General features: G+C 39.7%; 1 pseudogene; it reads left to right on the top strand.

Moving 5' to 3' along the window:
• Nucleotides 1–5,486, top strand: part of LOC101648492 — a 14,184-nt pseudogene extending 8,698 nt beyond the window's left edge.
• Nucleotides 5,487–9,014: the final 3,528 nt, after the last annotated feature.

The raw sequence follows: 9,014 nt of genomic DNA, 5'->3' as shown, positions 1-9,014 counted from the left end.
TCATCATTGTTACATCGCACCCTGACTGGCTCATCTCCTCTGCAAGGGGTTCTCCAGTGGCCTACTAATGGGCTTTGGATCTTCACCACATTTGTTTATTCACCCTTTTTGTCTTCAGTGATTGTGTCAGGAGGCTGAGCATCATGGAATGCCCGGGTATTAGAACAAAATTTTCTTGCATTGAGGCCCAATGCCCATCTGCTACTTTAATACTTAACATAATTATATGTACATAGAAATATGGCCCTATCTTTATATTTAAATATATACATGCCTGTATTTAGACCTCTATAAATGTCCTTTGCCTCCTAGTTCTTTCCTCTACTTCCTTTTACTTTCCTCTTGTCCCACTATCATATTCAACTTTCATTCAAATTTCAGTAACTCTTCTTGGCTACATTGCCCTTGATTAAGCCCCACCAGGTGTGGTAGTTGCATAATCTGGTGTCAATTTGGTACTTGATAGGATTAAAAGTGAAGGGGTGGAGTCTAGTCTGTCAATCAGATCATAGCCAACGAGGCCTCTGTGTGGACATGGACTTCTCCTAAGAATTACAGGAATTCCTGGATTTCCTCCTTGGAGGCAGCAGGAGTCAGACTCTCCCCAGTGACAATGCTCATTCCCTAGGAGGTGCTCCACTGACAAGACACATGGAACTACGCCAGTGCTCTGAGCTGGAGAAGCCACAGGGAGACCCCTGCCAGTGCTGAGATGTTTTATACCACCATTGGATCCACAAGACTTCTCACCCACTGGCCTGTGATCTTCTTGCATTCGACATCATTGCATGTGTTTTGTGAGTCTGAAGATTGGGATTGGACACATAGGCTAATATCGGACTAATGGACTTGATCTGGACTGGGATTGGATGTTTTCTCAATAACAATTGCACTTGTATATAAAGGTCTTTCTTATGCACATGTAAATGTCTATGAATTTGTTTCTCTAGTCTACCTTGACTCTTCTGGATATATGCCTAGTAGGGGGATTACTGAGTTGTATGATAGCTCAATTTCCATCTGTTTTAGATATTGCCAAATTGATTTCCGTAATGGCTGTACCTTGCTTCCCTACATATGTCAATTCTAGTAGTGACCTTTCACCCTTTAAATGTTCTACTCATCCTCTCTTTTTTGAAAACTTTCATCTGTTGGCTTTCTATATCTCTTCTACATTTAATTTACTTGAAAAGGATCATATTAAAAAAAAAAAAAGAAAAGAAAAGGATCATATTTTTAAATATCCTCTTGATTATTACCATTATTAAAATCATCTTTTGGCTTTTCTCACCTTGTAAATTGACTTCTTAAAAGAAAGTGAGATTACCTTCAGAGTAATAGAGTACATACTTTTAAATGTCTGATTACAATAATTTTCAAGTCTTTATCCAGAAAACCACTTAATCCTTTCATGATTTGTAAGACATAATGCCCATCTACATTTTCTGGTTCAGTGGGAACCTCTTATCCCTGTCTGTTGCATACTGCCACTTGGTGGGAGTCTGTATATATTAAATATGAAGAAATGGGAATTATTAGAAAATTAAACTATTCAGTAGCTTTTCCCCTGTGCCCTTTTTGCATCTCTTTCTTTTCTTTTCTTTCTATAAACTTACCTCAGTGGACTCATGTTGTACTTGTTCTTTTGTGCTTGGCTTACTTCACTTAGCATAATTTCCTCCAGTTCTTCCCATGCGGTGACATGCTTCATGCATTCATCACTGTTTTTTAGTGATGCATAGTACTCCATTGTATGTACCACAGTTTTTTTAATCCATTCATCTGTTGATGGAAATTTGGGTTGTTTCCATATCCTTGTAATTGTGAACTGTGCCACAATGAACACTGGAGCACAGATATCTGGCCATGATTTGTTTCTTGCCTCTTCTGGGTATATGCCCAGTAGGGGGACTGCTGTGTCATATGGTAGCTCAATTTCCATCTGATTTTGAAATCGGCTAATCGATACCCATAGTGGCTGTTCATACCTACAGGTCCTCAGCAGTGGATGAGAGTTCCTATCTCACCAAAGCCCCTCGAACACTTGTTGCTTTCTGAGCTCTTGTACTGGACTATCTTTGAGGGTGTTAGGTGGTATCTCATAATTGTTTTAATTTGCATTTCTCTTATGGCTAATGATCAGGAACATTTTCTCATATGTTTATTGGCCATTCATATTTCTGCCCTTGTGAAACTTCTGTCAGGTCCTTTGCCCATCTCCCCAGGGGGAAATTAGGTTTTTTCTTATTGTAAGCTAACAGAGTATTATAGATTTTCGTAATAAACAATGATATGTCTTTGCTAAAGATGCTTTCCCAATCTGTGGGCTCACTTATTACTCTATTGGTGAATTCTTTCAATTTACACAGGTGTTTTATTTTCAGTATATCCTACTTTTCAATTTTTGCCCCTCTGTGTTTGTGTTCTTCCCTATTTCTGATAGCCTACGTATTCCAAAGGCCAAAATTATCAGGTTTGTCCCAGTTCCTTCATTGATGGTTCTAATAGTTTAGGGTTTCACCTCAAGGTCTGTGATCCAACTTGAGTTTACTCTTGTGCATGGAGTGAGGTAAGGGTCTTTCTTCATTTTCTTGGTAGATATCCATTTTTTTCTAGCACCAATTACTGAAGAGGGCATCTCCTTCCCATTTGATATTTTTGGGACCATTTTCAAAGATCAGATGTCTGTGTGCTGATAATTTTATTTCTGAGTTTTCAGTTCTTTTTCATTGGTCTGAGTATCTGTCATTATACCAATACCTTAAGGTTTGACCACTGTGGCTGTATAATAGGTGCTAAAGTCAGGTAAAGTAAACCCTCCTACTTTGTCCTTCTTGAGGAGTTCTCTGCTAATTCTGGACTTTTCTTTCTCTCCATATATAGTTGGTAATCAGTTTTGTTCCAATATTTTGAAAATAGATGATGGTATTTGTAGCGGGATAGCATTTAACTTATATAGTGCCTTGGGCAGAACTGACATCTTTACTACATTGAGTTTTCTAATCCATGAGCATGGGATATTCTTCCATTTATTGAGGTCATTCTTGGTTTCTTTTAATAGTGTTCTATAGTTTTCCTCTTACAAATATTTTGTTTGTTTTAGTGAGGTATATCCCTAGATATTTTAATTTGTGCTTGGTTATTGTGAAGAGTACTTCCTTTTTAATTCCCTCTTCCATGGTCTTGTCTGATGTGTATAGCAGTCTGAAAGACTTCTGCTTATTGATCTTGTATCCTGCCTCTCTGCCATATTCCTCTATCACTTCCAGCACTCCACTTGTGGAGCTTTATGGATTTTCTTTATATAAAATCATATCATCTGCAAATAATGACAGTTTCACCTCTTCATCTTTTCTCCATTGACTATCACATAGGCTGTTGGTTTTTCATATATAGATTGTATTATATTGAGGGATTTTCCTTCCATTCCTATCTTCTTCAATGTCTTGAACATGAATTGGTGTTGGATATTTGAAAATGCTTTTTCTGCATCTATTGATATTATCATGTGGTTCTTATAGTTTTTTTGTGTCAATGTGGCAAATGATACTAATGATCTCTCATATGTTGAACAGTCCCTTCATCTCTGGTATGAATCCCACTTGGTCATGGTGAATTATTTGTTTTATATACATGTGTATTCTATTGGCCAGTATTTTGTTAAGGATTTTTGCATTGCTGTTCCTTAGGGATATTGGTCTGTAGTTCTCAATTCTTGTGGGATCCTTGTCCACTTAAGGTATCAGAGTGATACCTAAAGTAGTTCATAGAAAGAGATTGGGAGTTTTCTGTCTTTTTCTATGTTCTGGAAGAGTTTTTGCAGGATTAGTGTCAGTTCTTCCCTGAATGCTTGGTAGTAATCTCCTATGAAGCTATCTGGGATTTTTTTGTTTTTGTTTTCTTCTAGTGGATGCCCTTTATATCTTATGGTCTACTATATGGGAGTAACAAATAGAAAATTATATATGATCCCACATTCATCCTCAAAAAGAGAAATAAAAGGGAAAGTATGGTGGCCCCGAAAGATGGCCATCCTGTGCGATGGTGGGGGTGGCGGGTCAGGCTGAAAATGGCTCTTGCAGGGGTGGGGGGCTCCAGATGAGACCATGAGACTGTGATTGAGGAGCAGATCCTTGGGGAGAACTCCCTTCCTGACTACTCGGAGTGCATGATGGGAAAGAAGCTCCCCACCCGGAGGGATCCCGAGCATCAACATCTTGGACCTCAAACAGCTGGCAGAATTTGCCATAATGACGCCGAGAAAAATGAAAGAAGATGATGCCTCGAGAACAATAGCTTGCCCTCACAAAGGCTACACGGAGATGTTCAGGGACAGCTCAGCCATGACTAAGCACCTGCACACCAGGGCCCCGCGTCCACGTCTGTGCCCAGTGCGGCCAGGATTTGTCGAGCGCTCAAAGCTCAAAGGACACCAGCTGCTTCATACTGGAGAGAAGCCCTTGCAGGTAGAGTCAGCACCTTCTCCGGGGACCCTAGGGGGCCCTCGTGTTGTCTGTGGGGGGCTGGAAGGTCAAAGAGTGGGAAGTACCCAGAACAGCAGCAGCTTGGTCCTGGAAGCTCTAGTGCTGTCACTGAGGCCCAGAGCATGTCTGTCTGTCTGTCTGTAGCTTGTAGTTGATAAACCCCAAAAGTGTCCACTGCACTCAGGTCAGTTCCAGCTCACAGGAAAGAAGGACCCTATGGTGTCAGACAAAGTAGAGCAGGACCTGGGGGTTTCTGGGCTATAAGTCTCTGAAAAAGCCGACAGCCCCCTTTTCTCCCAAGGAGCAGCTGTTGAGTTTGCAGCCCAGTACTTTCGACCATTGCTCCTTCACTCAACTTCCTTCTAATGATGGTGTATTGCACGCATCAGGGTCTTCTGCAATTTTATCCTCTGAGTGCAGGGAGAGAGAAGGGGGGGGGGTTTGCCTTGTTTATTAGAAGCCCAGGAACAACTGACCAAGTTCATGGTACCTTAGTAATTAAATCTCAAGTTGCTTTTCCAGGTGGTCCACACCCAAAACACCCTCAGTGAAAAACTGCTAGGAACCCAATCACCACCCCCACCCCCAAACACACACACACACACACACATTCATTTGGGAAGATTGCTGTCACTTGTCCCATGGCCCTCCTCAGTTGTATCCAAGTCCTTAGTTGTGGGTGGACTCTGGGTTTGGGGAGAGGCTGGGCCGTGTTTCTTGGCTTTCCCCCAGCTGCATGGGTTGATCTCTGGTCTCTCTCAACAGTGCACGTGCAAAGGCCGTGGGAAGTGTTTTTCACTGGACTTCAATTTGTGCATGCACGTGCGGATCCACACAGGAGACAGGTCCTATGTGTGCTCCTTCTATGGTTGTAACAAGAAGTTTGCTCAGTCAACTCACCTGAAATCTCACATCTTAACACACACTGAGGCCAAAACCAAGCAGCGAGACACTGCGAGAAGGAAGCTCCTTCACAGCCCCAGAAGCCTCTTCCAGAAGTGACTGGAAGACACGCACCTCTCCTTTGTGTACTGTTTCTAGGAAAGAATTTTAAAAATGAATCCTACACACCTAAGGGACATGCTTTGATAAAATAGTAAAAGTTTTAAAACCACAAACTTTATTAAGATGACATTGCTATGATACTCTATCTTGCTCTGTAATCTCATTTCAGAAACAAGGTGTTTTTGTAAAGTGTGGTCCCAGCAGGAGGACAATTCATGAACTTCGCATTGAAAGACCATTTTTTATATGACAGTGCTAAAACGGGACTTCTTTTCACAGTCTTATAAATATGGAGCTCACCTGTTGCTTACATTTTTTAAAATTTTGTATTTTCCAAGTGTGCATATTGTACACTCTGGGGGGATATGCTTAGTAATGCTACGTATGATTTTTCTGGAGGTTGATAACTTTGCTTGCAGTAGATTTTCTTTAAAAGAATGGGCAGTTACATGCAAACTTCAAAAGTATTTTCCTGTACAAAAAAAAACCCAGTTTGTTTGCTATCTTAATTTTGGTTGTATTCTTTGATGTTAACACATTTTGTATAATTGTGTCGTATAGCTGTATTGAATCATGTAGTATCAAATATTAGATGTGATTTAATAGTGTTAATCAATTTAAACCCATTTTGGTCACCTTTTTTTTCCTCTCCAAAAAATACTCCCAGATGCTGACGTTGCGTGTGCCTGTTGAGTTACAGAACGTGGTGCTGGTTGTCGAGTGTACTGTACCTTGACCTCCGGATGTGTGCACCCGCCACGGGGAGGACGACAATTAAAAGGTGGTCCTGCAGACGAGAACGAGCTCTGTAAGCACAGTCGTGTTGTCTTCTGTTGTCCAGAATAATCCTAATGCCTGAGCTCCCAGAAACTAGAAGCTAAATAAAGCAGCTCAAGTTTCCCGTCCACACACACAAAAAAGAGAGAATGAGAGAGAAATGAAAAACAGTACTGTCAATCATAGAATAGCATCTATAATCTACAGGGAAGACAAGTTAATCATTATTATTCACATTTACATACCAACATTGAAGAATTTGAAGATATTTGCAAACTTCTACTGTCCTAAATTGAGCAAGCATCCAATCAAGCCACATTGGTAATTACTAGAGATTGGAATAAAAAAGTTGCACACACTAAAGGAAAATCAATAGTTGAAAAATATAGCCTGTGTTATAGATTCAATGCTGTAGAGCTCTTAATATAATTTAGATCAGTGATTTCTTTACTGTAAATACTTTCTTGCAACAACATAAACACAAAATTTTTGTTGTATTTCATTATACCTGATGGAATACGCAGAAATCAAACTGACTACATCTGTGGAATGAGGTAATGGGGGAACCTTAGTAGCATCCATCAGAATACGACCAAGGATAAGCTGTGGAACAGATTAATTACTCATGTGTATGTTCAAATTGAAGCTGCAGAAAAGTAGAACAAGTCTGGACCTAAAAGCCAGAGCACAATCTTAAGTATCTCACTGCCATCAATTTGATGCCAACCTACAGTAACCTGACACAGGACAGGGTAGAAGAGCCCCTGTAAGTTTCTGAGACTAAAGGCCCAGTCTTACTCCTGAAGAGAAGCTTGCGGTTTCAAACTGCTGATCTTGCCATTAGTAGCTCAATGTGTAACCACTAAGCCACCAGGGCTCATCTAACCCTGAGTCTACCCCACTGTCATTTAAACACCATCTTCAGAATGTATTTGACACATGGAATGCAAATGACTGAAGATCAGATGATTTGTTGCATGATATAAAGAAAATCATATATGAATACACGAACAAAATAATTTAAAAAACCTGAAAGAAAGGAAAAAAAAAACGAAGCATGTTAGAACAGACTCTAAAACTTTTTATCGAATATCAGCAAATCAACTGAAATGAAATCAACTAAAAAATTGAATCAACTGGGAAAAAAAGATAAGCTAAAAGATCTAAACAGAAGATTCAAAAGACAGTTCAAGAAGGCAAAATCTTTTTTAAAATATAGTTTTATTTGAGATATGATGATCGCAAATCATATCCCCATTCTGAAAATGTAGAAATGCTCATTTAAAACAAATATTTACACATGGGAAGTGATAACTATAATCAAGAGAATACACATATTTATCTTTCGCCTTTTTATGATATACAAATATCAGAAGAAAATTAGTGAGATATACAGATTACTTTGCTTTGATTTGAATATTTTATTGTGCATTAAGTGGAAGTTTACCCAGCAAATTAGTATTCATTTTTATAATTTATACACAAAATATTCTGTGATTTTGGTTGCAATCACTGGAATGTGTGAGTACTCTCCTCATTTTCTCCCTGGGATTCTCATTTCCAGTCATCAGATTTCCCTACCCCTTCCTGCCTTCGCACCTTATTTTTGGGAAGGTGTTTTCTTTTGATCTCTTGTAATGGATGGCTCAAAGAAATAAATTCCTCGTGAGTGTTGTTTATTTTACATATCCAGCTATTATTTAGTTCAGAGGTGATTTCCAAGAGTCACTTCCATTTCCAAATTAGAAAAGTAACAGTGTAATAATCTCAGGGTTTCTTCCATTTTTTTATCAGATCAATAAATCTACTATTTTTTAAAATTTTGGTTCTTTTTTTGTTTTGTTTTTTTCTTCTTTTAAATTTTGTTTGTCAGTGGCTTTTTTGTTTGTTAGCATGTCGGTGTTGCTGGCAACATCGCCATGTTCTTATGTGCCACTTTGGTGCTGTCGAAACCATCCACAATTTTATGCACATATTAGTATCTCTGCAGGATAGGCTGAATAAACAATGTGAGAAGAAAATAACAGGACCAATGGTCCTGGAGGGACATGAGAATGTGGGAGGTGGGGGAAGGGAGGAGATGTTGGCCAACCCAGGGACAAGGGAACCGTCAGTGGTTCAAAACCAGTGGCAGGGAGGGGATGGGAAGACTGGCAGGGAGTGACCAAGGGCAATATAACTGAAAGGAATTACTGAAACCAGAATGAAGACTGGGACAGGAGGAAAGCATAAGGAAATAGAGGAAAAGAGGAGGAGGCTAAGGACAAACATAGAGGCCTAAATACAGACATGTACATATGTAAACATATTTATGATTATGGGAGAAATAGACCTATGTGCATATATTTATAGGTTTAGTAGTAGGGTAGCAGGTAGACATTGGGTCTCCTCCCACGTATTCCCTTATACAAGAGCATTTTGCTCAGCTAAACGGTCCTTTCATGATACCCACCTTCCCAACATGATTGCTGAAGACAAACATGTGCATAAGCAAACGTGGTGAAGAAAGGTGATGGTGCCCAGCTATCAAAAGATATACCGTCTGGGGTCTTAAAGGCTTGAAGGCAAACAAACAGCCATCTAGATCAGAAGCAACGAATCCCACAGTAAAGAAGCACACAAGCCTGTGTGATCACGAGGGGCTGAAGGGATCAGGTAGCAGACACCAAAGAATAAAAACCATCATTGTGTGATGGTTTATATGGTTCCCCATATAAACACTGAAGACGAATGTGTGCATAAGTAAGT

The sequence above is a fragment of the Echinops telfairi genome, unplaced genomic scaffold (assembly GCF_000313985.2).
Source record: "Echinops telfairi isolate 266 unplaced genomic scaffold, ASM31398v2 ScPeMD7_3509;HRSCAF=4178, whole genome shotgun sequence".
In the NCBI taxonomy this organism is placed as follows: domain Eukaryota; kingdom Metazoa; phylum Chordata; class Mammalia; order Afrosoricida; family Tenrecidae; genus Echinops; species Echinops telfairi.
The sequence above is the reverse complement of the archived record's forward strand: the minus strand, read 5'-3'. Positions and strand labels throughout refer to the sequence as shown.